This window comes from Macrobrachium rosenbergii, chromosome 49 (genome assembly GCF_040412425.1).
Source record: "Macrobrachium rosenbergii isolate ZJJX-2024 chromosome 49, ASM4041242v1, whole genome shotgun sequence".
Classification (NCBI taxonomy): Eukaryota; Metazoa; Arthropoda; class Malacostraca; order Decapoda; family Palaemonidae; genus Macrobrachium; species Macrobrachium rosenbergii.
In genome coordinates, this window is record NC_089789.1 from 26,328,138 (window position 1) to 26,345,209 (window position 17,072).

Genomic DNA, 17,072 nt, shown 5'->3' on the forward strand with positions numbered 1-17,072 from the left:
CTGCTAAGGTAGCTGATTCCACAGTTACTGCCTCAGTAACCTGCTATCCTTAGAGCAACCGGGGGTATAATGACCTGGTCGCAGATTGCTTAAGCTGGGTATCAGTCACCTAGGACATGGCCGTGACAATACCACAAGTATGCTCAGGAGCACAAACATCATGAATTACAAAAAATCAGGGTCACCCAACACCAAAGAAAAAGCATAACCATAAAAACCAAAACCAACTGTGGGGTAAAACTAACCAACACTTACCCTCACAGACAACAAAAAAACAAGTGCCAAAGGTAGTTAATCCTCCTTATTCTAACAAAGGGCCCTAACGTGCTGCACTCGTCAAACACTGTCATTTAAAATAAGTCAAATACAGATTATCAGTAGGTTGCTTGCACAATATCTTGAAGGATATAACAAGTGAGATAGCCCTAGTTTCACTTTACATTTTCAAATCATTCTCAAAATATTGGAGTGAGCCTGAAATCAGATCTCTAATAAAAAGGACATGGCATTCTTGGACATTGGTCTAAGAGGTTCTCTGAAGGACCCTAATATCTTTAGTCCTTCGCAAATAATATTTCAAGGCTCTGACTGGGCAGAGGAACCTCTCCTGCTCCTTACAGACCTCAAAAGAGCGAGGCCACGGTGCGAAGGGGTCTCGTTCTTGGCCATAAAAAAACAGTTTGAAAGAACAAATTGCTTTTGAACCTGCCTCTGTGTCTCACTTTCTTAGCTCAACAAAACAAATTAGTCTGACTTTTATCTTCCCTCCGTTAAATCAGATTCCACAAACAACTTTAGTTTTTAGCTTCCTTATATCTTGGTTACCAAACCTCTGATAGCCAGCATGCTACGATAACAATGTGGATCCAGAAAGGTTCTTATTCCCGAGAAGAAAATCCGCATACTTTCTGGAATGTCATGATATTAATGGACTCATAGACCTTGATCGAAGATGGTCTTCTGGCTATGGATTGAGCCTCCCTTTCTGAGTAGGCGTTCGATATTATTTTCGTGAAATCACTACTTTTATTTTTTTGGAAGGCTCCTCGAAGTCGATGAGAACTGAACCAATGGAAGGCCAGAAGAAAACGTCATCCTGGTGTGGTCATTAACCGCACCTAACATCTTGAACGCAGCGGGGAAAGCAAAGGTCCAGACCCGACCAATTCAGTAGCATTGAAGGAGGCTGCTTGGTCCGGGACAGGAGTTAGCTACATAATAGAAAGAACTTCTAGCTAAAGGGCTCATCTTTCTCAAGCTTCTTTACATACTTAGATAGAGCCTTCCATCATACTGACACATTCAAAGGAACATTCCTGAACAAGGAAAGGAAAGACTAGCCTTGACCAACCTAGCCTTTGCTACATACCCTAAAGGTATAAGACCCAGAATCTGACATAATTATCAGAAAACCTGACTAAATAGGTGACAAATAACTGGCAAAGCCGCAAACCAACAAGAGAGTACTTCAAAGTGAAAACAGCTGATGTAGGCAGATACAATGAAATTTCGCTCGAGTACCGACAACAATGTCGCCGCGTGACGGCAAAATTATTCTGAAGCATGTTATAAATAGTTCCTAGTACCCCGGGCAGGTAACCGAGAGGGCAGGTAGGCGATACACTGGCGCTGCCGCTTTTGAAAAGACTAAAGCTATAAACTAACAGGTAAGTTGTATGTGTTAAATCCTGAAGTAATTGATCCTCCTACAATCCATTAGCCAGCCATTACTGAACCTGCCTCTGTGTATTTCCTCACAACAAATTAGTCTGACTTTTTATCTTCCCTCCGTTAAATAGCACACTTAGTTTTTGCTTCCTCTATCTTACCTATGATATGCAATTGTCCAGAGATACTTCCCCTAATATTAATGAAGTAGTAGTAGAGTACCTCCCATTATCACTACTTTTATTTTTTAAAATGAGTGAACATGGCAGTGAAAAGTCTAAATGGTCATTAACTTGCAAAGCAAGCTTCTACATAATATGAAGGGTCATGTGTGATAAAGGGAGAAAAGGAAAAAAAAAAAAGAGAGTAACAACAGAGGAGGTTAAAATGTGAATACAGCATATAAATAGTTTAGAAATAAATCCAGTTGTAAACTTAACAGCAGGAACCCATTGTACAGCCTATTACATGCCAAGCAAAAATCCAGACAAAAAAACAATCCAAGACATTAGTCTTTTTAAAACAATCCAGTCTTCTTTAAAACAATCGGACACATTAGTCTTTTTTAAAACAATCGCACACCAGTCTTCTTTAAAACAATCGGACACACCAGTCTTCTTTAAAACAATCGGACACACAGTCTTCTTTAAAACAATCGGACACAGTCTTCTTTTAAAACAATCGGACACAGTCTTCTTTAAAACAATCGGACACACGTCTTCTTTAAAACAATAGACACACCAGTCTTCTTTAAAACAATCCAACACACCAGTCTTCTTTAAAACAATAGGACACACAGTCTTCTTTAAAACAATCGGACACACCAGTCTTCTTTAAAACAATCGGACACACCAGTCTTCTTTAAAACAAACACAAGTCTTCTTTAAAACAATCGGACACACCAGTCTTCTTTAAAACAAAAACAATCGGACACACCAGTCTTCTTTAAAACAATCGGACACACCAGTCTTCTTTAAAACAATCGGACAACCAGTCTTCTTTAAAACAATCGGACACACAGTCTTCTTTAAAACAAAACACAAGTCTTCTTTAAAACAATCGGACACACCAGTCTTCTTTAAAACAATCGGACACACCAGTCTTCTTTAAAACAATCGGACACACCAGTCTTCTTTAAAACAATCGGACACACCAGTCTTCTTTAAAACAATCGGACACACCAGTCTTCTTTAAAACAATAGGACACACTTTAAAACAATCTTCTTTAAAACAAAACACAAATTATTGACAATGAGACACACCAGTCTTCTTTAAAACAAAACACAAAATATTGACAATGATCAGTAGCAGCCAGTAGCTCAGAGCTTGCGCATATGGATCCCTAGGTCCCTCTTGGTTAACTGTCTCACTCCTTGTGTACCTACTGAACTGTTAAGAGTTTACTGAGTTTACCAAACTGCTAATTGCTTCAAGGATTGTCTTCAATTAGTAATCTTTTCATTTTTCATGTATTTATTTAACTTTAATAGTCATTTACCATACTTCATCTCCTTTTTCTGACTGTAGGTATGTTTTTAAATAAATCATCAGCTTCAGTTTGCATCATCATAGTTGGGGCGGTTTGCCACCTTTCCAGAAGAAATTACCAAAAAGAAATATTTTAAAGTATCCCTTTCATTCAGCTACTGCTAAGTACCTGCATATTTTGGTACTCATTTTAGGGTAGCTGGTGTTGTGTTCCAACAAATTAGCTGTTACGTAAGTTAATTTTTTGTTTACTTTGCAAAAGCCATAACCATGACAGCCAAGGATGAAGCCTCCTTCAGTGAAATCACCTGCAAAATCTCCAGCCTTAGGGAGACAGCAGAAGCAAAGGCAGAAACTAAGACGACATACACACAACACATACAAACATACTCCCTCTCTTTCCCAAAAGGTCTACACCATGACATGACAAAGGGTGTAATGGATATACCAATGGTAATATATTTGGTGGCTTTGCTTGGTGCATCTTCAGAACTCTCTCTAGTATCATTCTCTGCCTTCTGATGAACATCAAGGGGAAATGGGACACAGCACCCAACACTGTATTGCACCCAGTCCTGTAACCGAACTTTTAAGACGGCAGACATGGACTCTCAAATGCTTCCAACAAGGATTGTGATGTTACTAACACATAAAATTTTGCCATGATGATAGTGGAAAACTTGGGAAGAATAGGATGTATTGCTAGTACCCCACCCACTCTCCCTACATCAGAAATCATGAGGAGCAAAAGACACTGAGGGCTCCAGCAGGAATGGTACAACCTACCATCTCATAAGGAACTAACTTGTACGGGAAGCAGTTACCATTTCAAGTTGCCTTTGAAGGACCAAAGAAAGTGACTTTCCTTTCCAAATAAGCAGACAAGGGAACCCTCTTTCCTCTCATCTAAAAGCCTCCAAATTGTAAAACTGAGATCTGGGGACATTCAAACCTTAAACAGAAAGGTGAGGTCTATGATGGATAAACAGGCTATTGTGAAGGTGTTAGACAACTCACCTTGTTTTTACAGCCATCCATTTGTAATAGGAAGATAGCACCCATTAACTGACCTTAGCATGCTGGTCCAACATCTTAGCAAACTCTTTTCAGGAACAAATAGTACCATACTGCCAGCACCCCTTTAAAAGGATACTCTGGAAAACTTAAAAATACCCCATTTTTTTCAAACTTAAAAATATCCCATTTTTTTCTAAGTTTTATTGGTCATTCTGGTTGTAGTTTACTTTGAACCTTCTTACCGATCAGTAATAAAACATGTTTGTAAATATTTTTTGTAAATATTTATTTTTCAGAATTACAGAAATGGTACTTGTTAATAGTGGCTAACATATTAGGCCGACAGTCTTTCACCTCACTGCACTGTGTTAGTATTTATATGTGATACTATAATCCTATGCCTATTAAAAGATACTACAGTACAGGTACAGCATTATTATTATATAATTTATGTGGTACGGTATTAGAAAAATTCATCACTAACTAGAGCATAAAAAGTAATGCAACTGTACAATACAAATAAACTAAATATTCGTACTAATACCTCTATCACTAGCCTAGCCTATATTATTCTTTCACTTTTTCTCTCACGCATAGGCTATAGTAATGACAGTCTGATTTTGAGCCTATAAAAGATACATAACACAGTTACTAATGTTGCATGGTATACGAAAAATCATTACAGTCTAAACATACCACAGTTATTTGTACTTACTTTTCTGTATAAATTATTATTGTTATTATGAACCCTATTCATATGGAACAAGCCCACAGGGGCCATTGACTTAAAATTCAAGCTTCCAAAGAATATGGTGTTCATTAGAATAACAGAAGGTAAAGGGCAATACAGAAAGAAGAGATCTCACTTTATTAAAGAGAAAAAAAAATAGATAAAAATGTATCAAAATGTGCAAGGCGAATAGCTTTAGGGTAGTAATGTACCGCATCTTCGCTTGAACTTTTGAATTTCCAATTGCACACCATCCTCAGTCCAACTGTGTGAGGAATAAAGGACCTCTGGAACTGAGCAGTTCAACAGCAAGGCACATTTACTGCTTATCGGCACTGCTGTTCAGTGAATCTGGTTGCTCTCAGCAGGTAAATGGGATCAGGGATCAATTCTGAATGTGAAAGATCTCTATTAAAATACAACTTATGTAAAAGTGACAAACATAAGACCATTCATTGATAGTCCAAGTCATAACTGCTATACGATTAGGGAATAGAAACCTACCACCATGAACCAATCTATCTAAAAGAGATTAGGCTAATCTCTGGTAGATGCAGACATCCACACTGGAGAACAGTATTCTAGTAAAGAAAGCACAACTGCCCTAACACAGGTTGCATTGATTTTATCACTGTTATAAATATATGAGGCCTTATGAACAATACCTAACTTTTGTGCAGTATCTGCCAGAACTTTCATTAGATGTTTCTCAAAAGTGAGATGTAAATCAAATGACCTTCTGCAGTCATACCAATGTGTCTGTCTGTCTGACTAGCCTGAAAAGTCTCTTTTTCTCATTCTCACACAAACCTACCAGTACTTATTAGATGATATTTTACAGCAACTACTTAAATAGTATGCTACAAAAATGTTTCATCATCACTCCACCCTGCAAAACATGTCTGGATACTGAACGGAACACCCGTTAAAACTACAACCTCTTCACTGTCACCTCTAACAGCTACTTCAACAATGTTAAGGTTTAATTCTCCAGGTCAGGTTGGAGACGTTGGATTTGGAACCAAGTACAGGGGAAACTTATTTATTGAGGAATGGCCTGACTTATTTATTAAGGAATGGCCTGGATATGGTGGATCTCCTTATTGATCAAATGGACAACAGAACCCAAAAACTGCTCTATTTAATGTAAAAGTTTCTTGAGAGTCTGGACCTCTCTACTTGAATATAGCATCTCACCATATCTCACTGCAGTTGGTCTCTCACAGTCCATTAATAATCTTTACAGTTACAACTAACAGATCACAGTTAGTAACAACTCAACACAACCACCTTCCAAACCCTGTTTCAGATACGTCCCAAGAGAATCTTCAGTGGCTGCACCTTAAAATCTCATAATATAAGTTCCTCTGGTCCCTCTTCTCAGGAAGCACTACTGTTCTCTGACACATTAAATCCCTCATGGGGGCCCATATTTGATTTCCAAATTTCAGTGACATGGCCCCCTAAGGGACCAAGAATGCCCATCTTTCTGGAATTCAAGACTGTTTATCTAGGCCTACTTGCCTTCCTCTTTAAGTAAGGGGGATGGCAATGGGTTTAGGCTAATGATGGAGGACATAACCACAATTACAGTACATAGCTATTTAAGAACTCAAACATGATTAGAAACTTTGTGTCTGCTAGCAGTCACCATCTTCCTCCAAGGCAAAAGGCACTAAAGTCCAATTAGTTCTGAGGTTTATTCCAAGAATGTACATTGTGATTACAAACAGCCCCAGCAAAGGGAAACAGGTCTTCCCCTTAGGATGGTCTCTACATAGAGCTTTGCAGCTGCAAAGCTCTATGGCAAATGTGGGGAGCCCTTTTAGCAGATCATTTAGCAACCAGCCTCAAAACCAAGATCCTGACTTATTGCCTAGCCCCTGTAGATCCAACATCATAGGCCAAGTGCTGGGACCTAAAAGGTCATTCAGCCCTGGAAATAATGTTGAAACAACTGTTAGGAGAGGGTTGAAAGTAAGATGGAAGAAAGAGAATATGAACGGCGGTATAGAAAATGGAATGAAAGGGGTTGCAGCTAGGGGCTGAAGGAACACTGCAAAGCACCTTAAGTACTAATACCTTCAGTGCACCTGGTACTACTCCCAATGGGGTCATACATGCTTGGGAAATCCTGGATATGCCGTACCTTTCTTCCATTCAACCTTATCAGGCCAGTTTAGGCAAGGTTCGTAACTCCAACCATTACTTCATGACTTGAATAGCTTTGCTATGCTGCAACAGAAATGGCCAGGACTCTTCCCAGTGGGGAGAAACTTCTTTAACATACTTCTGCAGATTCCACACAAATCTCAAAGATAAATGGCTTTTCAGCTGATGCTGGTGATACTATCTGATGCCTGAGCAGGGCTTCAACCCTCAATATCTACTCATCTACAGTACATTTGTGGAATCTGTTCTGTAGTTAGTGCAAAGAAAGAAACCCTGATCAGTCAATGCATCTATTTTGGTATTAGCTGATTTCGTTACTGAAACATCAAAAGTAAATAGCTTTTCATGGACACCTGACTCGCTCTACCTCATACTTTTGATCTCTGTGAACTTGAGTAGGTTCTTCACTAAATTAAAGCAGCACTGTCAATACTCAAGGAGCCTCTTGTGTGGATTATGTCACCTAAATGGTATCCATCATTAGAAATGATTTTCCTAGTGAACCCTCCCCATGAATACTTAGGTAAATAATCCTTCTGACCCTACCCTCAAGGCAGTCTTTCTTCTAGTATTTGCCTTTTTGACACTGTGCCAGTGAATTCTGTCAATTGCAGCTGGTTTCATGGAGAAGACAAACTCTGTAAATCTAGGATAGTACCTCTCCTTTACCTGGTCAGAACTGTATGTACCTGTATAGCCTACAGTTTAAAAACCAAGAACTCCAGGTAGGGTTTGTCCAACTTGTTCGTCTCCACAAAATGCACTAGGAAGTAAGTGATGTAAAGTACAATCTCTGTTAGGAACAATCGTTTGTCGATTGTTCCCTTACTGGGTTGTTGCCTCCTTTTGTTTTTTTTTTTTTTTTTCTTGCTGGCGAGTTGACGTGTGGTGGATGGTGTCAGACTTCGCCAGTCAGGTCCAGGACAGCAGCAGAGCAGCGGAGAGCTTTCTTTTGAAAGCGATGGTTGTCGCATCGACTCTGTCGTGGGAGTCCAGTTTTGGAGAACTGTTTCTGAGGACTTGATGGTTGCCGTGTCGGCTCTGTTTAGTTGTCCAGCAGTGTTGGTTTTACAGTTCTCGATTTTATCCTTTATGCTGCTTGTTTATTATTTATTGTTACTATTGTTGTTTATGATTTTATGCTGCCGGTGTCTTACGATTTTTTTGTATTTATATGAATTTTATGTTGCTGTCATGTGTTTTGTTTATTGATTTGGCCATTTTAAGTTTCTTTTCTCTCCTGGACCTGACTCACTTGTAAATTTTTGTAAATAAATTAATTTTAGGTAACTTTTTGTATTTGTTCTGCTCCTCTCTCCTTTGTTTGTCACCTCTCGTCAGTAATTGCAGCCCAATTGCTTGTTTTTTTAAAGAACCTGTTGATCTCGAGAGGCGAGATCGTAATAATCTCCTCTTACACAATTATCCTGAGAAATCTTCTGTCGCTGAGAAGTTATCCTGAGAACATATAGCAGCAAACTTCCTTAGGCGAAAGAGCTTGCCCACTGGAACTCATATAGTTTCAGTCAGATCACACAACAATTGAGCCAATTAGCCAATGGGAAACAAGGGGATCCATATCCAGATTGGTTATTGGGTTATTCTACCATCTGCTGCTAATTACTTTTAATAAAAATAAAACTGATAAATGTCTAATTTCATGCGACACAAAATGGTGTACATAGTATTACAAGTACTGTAATAGGTTTGTAAAAAAGTCTTTGAAACTGAGCAGTTAAAATGTTCATGTTAAGAAGTCAAACAAAGGCATCCATCTTAGTACTGGTACTCAAGAACATGAGATAAATGCAAAGTATGTGTTGAGGGTGCAAAGTAGTACAGTACAGTATAGAAGTTTGCAGATAGCAAAGTGCCATTAAAGATACGAAAGAAACTGCAAAAATTAGTTAAAGTTTGAAATTGTTTGCAAGAGGAGAAAGTTCAGAGTCAATCTGCGTAGGTGTTAGGTCATGACAGAAATGGAGATCAGGAATAAAAACCCCTTAAATATTAATATAAACGGAGGATGAATGAATATCCTACCAAGAACATTGTCTAGTAAAATCCTACCAAGAATTCTCATACATCTGTTCCCGAACAAACTCCAGTTCCCTACACCAGATTTTGTCTAAGCTCAAGATGCTCTTCCCTACCAAGTCTTCCATTTTCTGTCATACTTTCTCTATCAAATTCCTATAATATATTCTTTCCCTGTAAACTTGACATAGTTATGACTACACTTATCCTCACCACTATCACCTTTTCCCTTGCACAACTGAAACTATTATTTCCCTCACACCTTCCTTTGAAGCTGTTCCTTCTTCCAAATAGAACTTACACATCATGAACAGTTACTTAGCTACACTATCACCACCATACTATAACATCTCACGTAAAAACCAATCTACTGTTGGTGCCTTTCCATTCTTTAACCTGGCAATAACCTACCCTCCCTTACTCAAAATACTCCAATGCAAGACAGCACTTTTTCCAGGAAGTCTTTCCATTTTCCTCCACTGTTTCAGTGTAACTTGATTTTCTCCATTCTTAGTCAAATAACCCTCCGCACTTTTTTATTTCCCTTCACTTCTCTCAACATCTTTACATCTACCTTATCCAATCTAAAATATATGTGTACGCATGGTCTTTTCTGTTTGCAACTACTGTACATCTTAAACTTTTCATTTTCCAAACACTTAAAGCGTTTACAGTCATCCTTCCTTCCCTGGCAACCACAGTGGCAAAACCCACTGTGTTGACTCACTAACTCTAAAATTAAAATTTGAATAGGCTAATCTTCATACACTCCCTCCCCATCTGGTATTATTAGCCCTAACCCATTTTACTTCTATCCTCTCCTTGTATGTTTTTTCATTGGTTTCTCATCAAACTCATTCGTCTTATTTACAGTTATAGGCCTAGTAACACTTTGAACCTTTTATGCTCTAAACAAAACTTCCCTCCACTTTCCATTTTTTTTAAACAGAAAATTATCTGATGCACCTCAAACCTCTTGTGAACATATTTTGACGTCTAATAGCCTACGCCTCTTCCTCATACAATCTTTCATTTAATTTAATTTCATGTGTTGCAAATTTAAATCCACCACCAAAAATCCTAACCAAAACCTACTGGAAAATTAAAAATATGTTAGATTAAAACAGGAAATGGTGGAAAACAGCATATATTGGATGTGAATACTATATTGTACTGTATGGAGGAAAGAGAAAATGAAAGATGATGGCAGAAATAAAAGTGAAGAGAATGTTATCCAATATGGAAAGAGACGGTAGAAAACTAAGATACCAGTGGCCCAAGACTAACAAGAAATGGAAAAGACTGGCTAGGAGATACAGTAAATTATACGGTGCAGTATTATGTTCAGTGAGATGGTTTCACATTGGAACAAAGAAATTCAAGAAAACAATTGATAACTCAGCTTTTGATTCATTGTTTTGTCCAGAATTCAGTGGAAGAAATGAAATACCTGAATGACATTAACCTTATAAAGAGTGGGAGAAGACACAAATTTGTTTAATGAGAATGTCAAAAGGAATTATGGTAGCCTACATCTGCTAAGTTTCCTCGCTTAACCGTGTTGCTATAATCGACGTTTTATATTTTGCACTAGGACGACGACGATATTATCGACGTTTTATTTTCCAATACGTATCGCGGTATATTTAGTCCCTCCTCTTAGCTCTGTTTGAGTGACGTCAACAGTCTCACCAGCCATTCAGCTCACTCTTGAACATAAAAGATGCCACATTTCTCTTAATTATAGGTATAAAAATAGCAAAATTGTAAACCTTCCATTAGCCCGGGGGCAGAAAGAGGGAGGCTTTTGTATCATGAAGTTGAGCAATGGTCGAAGATTTTTATAAATCTTTGTTTATTTTGTAAATTTTGGAGATAATGGCCTTTGATGATGATGCTTATTCATTTTCATCAAACAGTGATATCGAGATGGATAATTACAATGACAGTGACGATAATAATATTGTTTTAAAAGTTAGTCTGCATATGACAGTTAACATAAGCACACATACACCCATTTAACCAATTAATAACTGTTGTATATTTTTTGTACTTTTATAGGTGTTTCTTGAATAGTTAAGGAGTAATACTGTCATGAAAAAATTTGAAACTCTCAGAAAATACCACAACTGCATGAAGCATTCCAAAACTAAAAAGTGGCTTTTGAAATAAAGCATTCCAAAACTAAATAGTGGATTTTGAAATAATGTTTTCTTTCCAAAAAACCTTTTTAAATATCAGTTTTTAAAAGTATCTTAATTTTATTTTTTATTATTAATCTGCGACACAAGGCCAATACAACCATGTATGTATAACATTAGGTGATAAGTTAAAAAACTGAGCAAGAAAATATTGGTTCCATTACTGAAGTTGCAAGTGCATAATATTGCCATCATCCTTAAGTGTCATCCCCCTAGCATCTATTGGGTTAAAGAATTACATAATCCACATCGTAGCTACTAGGCCTAGCTTTAGGAATGAAATGAGTCACACTAATTAATTTCCATCTCCTTCAGTGTCCTGCTATTTGCATTTACACTACCATACAACTAACATTAGGGATGTGTAATTACTGAAGTACAGATAATACTGTACTTTCAATATCAACTCAGCACCAGGGCCTAACACAAGATCACAAAATGACAAACTCTACGAATCCTTGAATGCCGATTTAGCTTGTTGGGATTGAAAAGTCAAAACTAATTATCTACAGTCTCATTGCTGTTGCAGCCTTAACCTTAAGGTCTAATTTGTACATGATATTTTACACTTTTAAATAGCATTGTTTTTCATTTAAATCCCCACTCATAGCCTGACAGCTGCTGTGTGCAGACTTGTCTAAAAAAGGGTTCTGTGACCAGGAAGATCAATATTTAATTGTTGCGCCTGTGGTTGATGGTTAAATAAAAGGGAAAAAAATCAGATCTTAGATAACACAAAGACTAGGCTACATGGGTTGACTCAAGAAACAAAAATCAATGGAAAAATGGAGGGCTACAAGTACATGGCAATTTAGGAAAGTTCTGGCTTTAAATCACAGAATTCACAAAAGGGGCTATGGCTGGATGTCATTTTGTTTGGTATGAAAACACATGCAGTGTGTAAAAGTACAGATGTGGTATTGGCTACAAAATGAAAAATGGAAATGATAAACTTCTTAAAAGGTTTTCTGGGTGAAAATCCTAAATGTATAGCCTACCTAAATAAAGGTACAAAGGTAAAGATGCTAAAAAATTCTAAGTTTTAAATGTCACATTTGACAGCTGATAGGCCTGCCCTATGTTATGGCCAAACCAACAATTACAGGATATAGTAATATTTCGAAAGTTTGAGTGGAAGTGAAATGATAACCTGCAACTAAATGGTGTTATTTAAATTCGAAATCTAATAGTCTGCCTTGACCCTGTCCACACATTAGGGTATGAAATATTTGCCCAAAAGGATAAATCTAGCATACACTGCCCTACATTACCTTTCACTACCTTGGGCTACATTACCTTTGGGGGGAATGATCTCTCGTGAACATTTCGCGAAGTTGACTAAGCTACAAGATCACTGCCTTAGGGTCTAAGTGACCGGTAGGAAGAATCTGCACTGACATGGGGTATATGGACAAGGGTAGCGACCAGGCCCGTTATTTCTACACTTTACGCCATAAAAACCATCTGAATGAGGAAAACTCTTAACACTAGGGTAAGGCTAGCTTTTTTCTACATACGCAGAGGCTAAAACGACCTTGCCTACAATTACGACCGTAGATGCAGAAGGAAAACCTACAGTCGTCGTCTCGGTCACGGAGATCGACAGTTTACTGTCCCCCTACTATCCAGACCAAGACAACTGTAGAACTGTCTTGAAACAACAGAGAGTCAGTCTGAAATGACACTTGGTCTCTCTCGCGATTAGAAGGAAAGAGACGAGGCTGAGGAGGCTAATCAAAACTAAAAGTCATACGGAAACCATCACTTTCCGATTACACCACCGCATCTCCACCTCCGAAGTGCACTTACACGGAACTGAATTCACTAGAGCATATTTCGCTAAGCACAGCACTTCCTTATGCCTTGTGGGATGCAAGATTAGCGACATTCATATAAAGCAAGGAAAACTGCGAAGATTAACACACTGAGCAATAGTCAAGCTATACCTGATTGGATGAGCGGTGATTCAGCCCATCAGATGGAGCACATGGCAAGATGTGGTATTGATTCTCATAGTCCCGCGGGACCAACAGCCACAGTTGTGACTGTATATAGATAAGTTGATATACATGATCAATATATCAGGAATAGATGTGCAAATGCATAAATAATGACTTATTAGCTAAGAAAGCCAACCTATGCAGAGATGATAATCAACAAGCAAAAAAATACGTTCAGGTGTATAAATTTAAGCAATAGAAAATGAGTAGTTGCGGCATGATCATGATTGGCAACTCGAAGCCATACAACAAATACTGTATGTCGCCCCAACATGAAGATGAGAATACGTATATAAGAAACTAGATATATTCAATAACGGCTGTGACAGCGAAGACCGCGTTCCAGAAAGCTGGAGACTAAAAGACGATCAAGTTTTTTTCCTAGTTTAGTAGCATAAGAGGTGAAGAGACTACTGTATTAGTTCTGTATCTCTTATGACATTCTTGTTCGTGAAACGTACATCTAAACTTTTAAGTAAACTTTTTGTTCTAAGAATAGACTTATTCATCTCTCTGCATTTTTACAAATAGTCTTGTATCAGTATTACACACTTTAATGAAAAATTATTTTATCAATTGTTTTAGGCCATTGGTTCTTGTTTTATCCTTGTATGCCACACTTGTCTAAGACACCATGCCAGCTTAGAGCAGACATGGGGCTGGCTTAATCTAGAACGAACACACTTGCCTTATCTTGCTCTGATACCCCAGTGGGTGGGGTAGCGACCAAGCCTAATTCTTGCAGGAGAAAATTTCAGCCAAGAATGTGTTCACAGCAGTGTTCATGAACGGCAATTCTTTTTTTTTTTTTTTTTTAAGTTGCCGTGGGTTCGATCGTGCACAGGTATCAATATATCACAAAAAGATTTGTGGTTTATATTTTCCTTACCACTAAGAATTCTATAAGCTTAACTTCCAGTAAATATTTTATCCTTTACCTTTACTCTAGTACCCAGTTTTTTTTCACATCGCACCTCGTAAATCAGATTTTCTATTTCGGGTACACAATTTTGTCATTCTTTTTATATATCTTACAAAGTGATATATATATATATATATATATATATATATATATATATATATATATATATATATATATATATATATATATATATATATATATATAATATATATATACATAAGTTCAGCTAGCCAAGTTATTTATAAAATTAGAAACCGTACTTGGATAAGAACTTATCCAAGTGGCACACCAGATAAAAACTTCACTCTGTAATAACCAGTTCCTCTAACTTCAACCAACTTTCCTTAGTCTATAATCAAAACCTACCCCATATAATCCTTGTTTCCCCGAAAGGTGTGTATGAAGAAATTACATAAAAACTTTTCGTGTCTATAGCAGTTCACATCAGAAGGCAGTTGTTAAGTGAGCATGCATCATTACTAATACTCTGAAGCAACTGCATTTAATACACATCCACCCCCACCCCCTTCTCTCTCTCTCTCTCTCTCGTATTATCTTTCCTTTTATCGGGAGCTGCAGTCGGATACTTGTTTTCTACTAAATCTTGCATTGTCTTGATCCTCCAGAGTATAAGTAAGGGGATGGTCTCTGCCGCATTCACATAAACAACAATGCAAGACAGAAAAACTAAAGACAGTTAAATGACTTAGTCGTGCTCCCTTGATATCACATATAATTCAATCGTTTTCTTTCTAAAGCAGATTCGACGTTGTTAGCATAAACCTTCAGCCGCGACCCCTTTGCACGTGGAATAGCCTATTATCCTCCGGCAAGGAGAGGGAGGTTTATGTTTTTGGTTCCATTTGTTTGTCTGTTAGCTGGATTACGCAAAGGTTAGGAGATGGGATTTTTTTTCGGTGGGTGTTTGAGGTCTTCATGTGTCTGCGTGATGTAAGGTTTGTCAGACCGAGATGTGAGTATCCAATAGGTACTTGAAGGGTTGTGGAGATGTAATTCACATACGACGGGACACGAGTTAACATTCGTGAACTTGAACGTGCAGCGGCACATAAAAGCGCAAGCAAACACACTCTCAGTGCATGTTTACTTCGCGGTTTCGTCAGCGATAAGGAAACAAGCTCGATACCCACTCCATAACAGGAATCGCCCTAATGTGAGTGAGAGCAATAGTGTTATGCCAGAAAGTGTAGTGTGAGGCACAATTCCGTTCGGTCGTCGTTAATGATTATAGTTCGACTCGTTATTATCATTAACGGTATGTAATTGATAAAGCGGGACTTATCCCTTACGCCTAGCGACATCTTAGCAAAGGTCATCGAGGAAAAATTCTTCAAGACAGTAGAGAAATTGCAGTGATTTTCCAGTTAGTTTTTGCGTGTGTTCCATTATCGGTCTATCAGACTTTAAAAATATTACATAAAAATGTTCAAACTCAGCAGCTAAATTTATTTCTTAAAGTTTCCATTAAATGATTTATAAGACTACAAGAAATGGATTATTTTTCCCATTGTTTATACAGCTTTTCTCTTCAGCTGTAAAATAATGATGACAAAAAATTACGTCGGATTTTCTATTCTATTTGCAAAATCTTCATGCTCAGAGTTTTCATTAATATCTTATGACACAAAAATGAATAATATTCTTTCAAATTTTATCTGCTCTTAATTTTTTTTTTTTTCATTTTTCACTCTTAAAGAATATTTTAGAATATGAACCGGGACTGTCTGACTGGACATATGACAATGAGAAGTACTACGCCAATGTTGTAAATATTCTCTAATATCGTACAAAAAAAGAGTCTTACATTCATAAATTTTTCTGATGTAGAAAAAATTACGAGTCAAAATTTATTATACTAGCCAGCATACAAAACAAGACCAGGAAAGTTTGAGGAAAATGAAAGATACAGATTATATTCTACATATATATAATACCTGGTCAGCTTAGAACTTCAGTATGTGTTGATAACATCCTGGGCAACAGCTTCGCAATCAATATTATATCTGTGGTGCCTCGCGATGACAGAAACACAATGAATGGAACAGCCAGCTCATTGATCCGGGAATTGGTAATTGGTCAAGGAAAAAGCATTTAAAAAATAAATATGAAATTATTACTGTGGAAATATATCTCATTTGAAAGCTGAAAGATATGTCAGCAATCGTAGTAGTGAGCCATAGCATGAGCTAAGAGAGAGAGAGGGAGAGAGAGAATTACTGATTCTTGAGAAAGAACTTTAAAAATTCGCGAGATTCGCTGGACGTACGTTTTCGGTTTGCATTTTTCCCGACTATAGGATTTAGGGCAAAGGCCAAGCGATGGGACCTGTGAGGTCATTCAGCACTGAAAGTGAAATTGTTAGTAAGAAGGTTTTAAAGGTGTAACAGGAGGAAAACCTCGAAGTTGAACTAGGGAACAATTTTTAAAGGTGGAAAGTCAGATGGAATAGAGAATATGAGAGGAGATACAGAAAAAGAAATGAAAGAGGTTGCAGGTAGGGGGCGAAGGGACGCTGCAAAGACCATTTAAGTAGTGCCTACAGTGCACCACGTGAGGTGCCCCTATGGGGCAGCTTGCTTATAGCTGAAATTATTACCATTCAACAATTTGAAAAATATTAACTATTTACTCGACTCGAGTTGTAGGCGTTCATTCGAGCATCATGCAATTCTTAAATACGCATTCATAAAACAAAATCTTGTCATTCTTTTTCCTGATTCATTATGTAACTTTCCTTTGAAATGACCTTTGAACAGCTCCGAAGGCATAACGTTTTATGTAAGCCAGGCAACCGCTTCTACGGCCACAAGACACAA

The 17,072-nt window shown here is 37.6% G+C and overlaps 1 protein-coding gene across 20 annotated transcripts in view; it reads right to left on the reverse strand.

Annotated features, from left to right (window-relative positions):
* Positions 1–17,072, reverse strand: part of LOC136832192 (ubiquitin carboxyl-terminal hydrolase 28-like) — a 68,647-nt gene that overhangs the window by 45,463 nt on the left and 6,112 nt on the right. For 2 of the 20 annotated variants that reach the window (XM_067092970.1, XM_067092960.1), the window contains exon 1: positions 13,123–13,289. The exons of 2 other annotated variants lie outside the window; for them this stretch is intronic. The gene's annotated coding sequence lies outside the window, so the exon portion shown is untranslated. 16 more of the 20 variants (XM_067092968.1, XM_067092974.1, XM_067092971.1 and 13 more) reach the window with 16 other exon arrangements.